Source organism: Varanus komodoensis, unplaced genomic scaffold (assembly GCF_004798865.1).
Source record: "Varanus komodoensis strain SLA01 unplaced genomic scaffold, ASM479886v1 scaffold70, whole genome shotgun sequence".
Lineage (NCBI taxonomy): Eukaryota > Metazoa > Chordata > Lepidosauria > Squamata > Varanidae > Varanus > Varanus komodoensis.
In genome coordinates, this window is record NW_025336348.1 from 2639200 (window position 1) to 2642086 (window position 2887).

The following is a 2887-nucleotide window of genomic DNA, read 5'->3' on the forward strand; positions in this document are numbered from 1 at the left end:
TTCCACATCGCTGCCCCAAGCGCAGGGCAGTGGGGCTGAGTGGATTCCTGCCTCCCACCTGCTGCCGGAGAGGTCTCCTCTCACACGGGAGATGGGGAAGCCAAGGCTGCTCCAAACTGCCTCTGACAGCCACCACAAAGTACTGCTTGGACACTGGTGGCAGTGCTCAGCTGACTCTCTATCTAAGGCAAATACTTGCCTTTCTTGTCCACTAGCGTGTGTGTGTTTTTATTTTATTTTCATTTATTTTTCATTTCTGTACTGCCCCATAGATCTCTGGAAGGTATACCTCCTCCTCCTCCTCCTCCTCCTCCTCCTCCTCCTCTCATTTCTGTGCCACCCATAGCCAAAGCTCTCAGGAGGTGTACCACAAAATATAAAGAAAGGGTTACAGAGCTTGACCCCTGATGAATCATAATAACTGGGCTTGGATGCTGTGACAGTCAGCCATGAGTCAAACCAACCCTACAATAAAAAGTTCTTGTGGATGCCCACCAGGATATGAACCAACAGTTGCTAACCACAGCTGGGTTCAACCGGACACACAACCAATGATAACACACCAAGGTTGGTTTTGTGTCTTGCTGGCCCAGTTAGCATCCCTCGGCCCTTGCTAACCACACTAGGCCATTAGAGAGTGGAAGCAGGAAAGCTCTAGGTGTGGTTTTGGAGATCTTTGGAAGGGTCTGTGTAGCACTCTAAGGACACTGAGACATGGCCTAGAGAAGGGATCTAGTCTAAAGTTTGACATAGGCTTCCTGACGCCCATGTGCCTCCAATCCATACATGGGAACTCCATAAGTCATGAAATGGAAGTTTCTACTTCAGTTCTGAGGTTACATTTCCTACAGTTCTGAAATTATGCCAGAGCCAACGCTGGGACTTGGCAAACTCGACTCAGACACAGCTGTGTGAACTCTGTGTGTGCCAACCCCAGCTTTTTAGGAGCCCTGGAGGGTAAAATGCTCAATGGATTCCCCTGCCAGTAAGTCTACTTCTAACTGCCGGGGTTGCCAGCTTCTTCCGTTCCTTGGCCTCTTTTCCATCATTTCTGCTTCTTGTTTGCTTGACAGACAAAGAGCCAGGGGCAAGAAGGCTGGGCATCTCCTCTGCTTCCTTCTCACCAGGGCAGTTTTCTGGACCAGAGGCAGGTGAGCAAACAGACTGCAGTGCTGAGGAAGTGGAACAGCTCCCAGGTGTTCCAGCCAGCAGGTCTTACCCAGCAAACTCTGCCCTTGGCTGGTACCCAACCAACCCTACTTTTGACACTGGCCCTGTGCTTGCGTCTGTGGACTAGACACTTGCGCGTGTATATTTTCGGCACCAGGTAAAAACCTTTTTATTTAACCATCATTTTAAGAATTAAGGATTTTAGACTTTTTAAGATTACAGTTGCATTTTCTTTCTTTAGTTTTGCTGAATTATGAATCTTATTTATTTATTGTTTTGTCATTTATTGTTTTAATTATTGTATTATTATTGTTGAATGTAATTTTATTATTATTACTGGTTTTTTTTATTATTGTAAGCCATCCTGAGACGTTTTATCAGGAAGGATGGGGTAAAAATGTTTTAAATAAATAATTAAAACATATTGTGAGTCGGTGAATTCTGCTAGAGGCACTAGATCCCACTGCCCCTGGAATGAAGATGGCTAACCCCCTAAAAATGGTTAGAATGGAGAGCCAGTGCAGCATAATGTTGAAGAGCAGAGGACTGGGATGCAGGCAATCTGGGTTTTAGTTCCTGCTCAGCCTGGGAACCCACAGGGTGACTTTGGGCCAGTCACAGACTCTCAGCCTGGCCTACCTCACAGGGTTGTTGTGCAGAAAATATTGAGAGCAGAAGGTGGAGAATGACGCTGCTTTGAGTTCACTGGAAGACGAAACCAAGATATGAATCTAATAAATAAATAGAATTGGTGACATCCAACTTAGCTGGAAAGATTTGAATGCCACTATGGTTGTGCAGTTTTCTATATGTGTTGGTGTTTGTGGTGTAGATGGGATTCCCAGAAGGCAGGAGAGAAGCATGGGTTGTCCGGATATCTATTCACAGGGGCAGACACATGGCAGAACTGTACAAAATTGTTCATGGTGTGAAGAATGTGGATAGTGCTTGCATAATCCTAGAGCAGTGATGGTGAACCTTTTAGAGACCGAGTGCCCACACTGCAACTCAAAACCCGCGTATTTATCGCAAAGTGCCAACACTGCAATAAAACCTGAAAACTGAGGTTTTAGTATTAAAAAAACCTCACAGCCTGTCCAAGTAAATATATATCTATCCTTGGCAGCGCACTGATGGGCCATGCGAAAGCTCCGATGCCTGGCGGCTAATGAGTCACGGCACGTGACGTCATTGCCTGGCGCCGCTACTCCCTTCCAAGCATGCGCATCGCCCCCATGTACGTTGTTATCCGATACTCGGCTTCTGGTGCGATGCAGGGGCGAATGGGATCGCATGCCAATGCAGAGAGCTCTGCATGCCCGCTGCGGCACGCATGCCATGGGTTTGCCACCAGTGGCCTAACCCTACCCTGCTGCACTCCCCTAACCCTAATATAGGAGTAAAATACCATTGAAAGGGGCAATTTTGAAGAAGCCTTCCTTGAGTAGCTTTTTCTGCTCAGTTCATCCTTTCTGCCCATTCTAAACACATTCTGACCATCAAAATCATGCCAGGACACCTCATTTTTCTAACCCTAACCCAGTGATAGCGAACCTTTTAGAGACCGAGAACCCAAACCGAAACCCAAAACCCACTTATTTATCGCAAAGTGCCAACACTGCAATAGAACCTGAAAGCAGCCAGTCCATGCAAATCTCTCTCTCTCTCTCTGTCTCTCTCTCTCTCTCTCTCTCTCTCTCTCTCTCTCTCTCTCTCT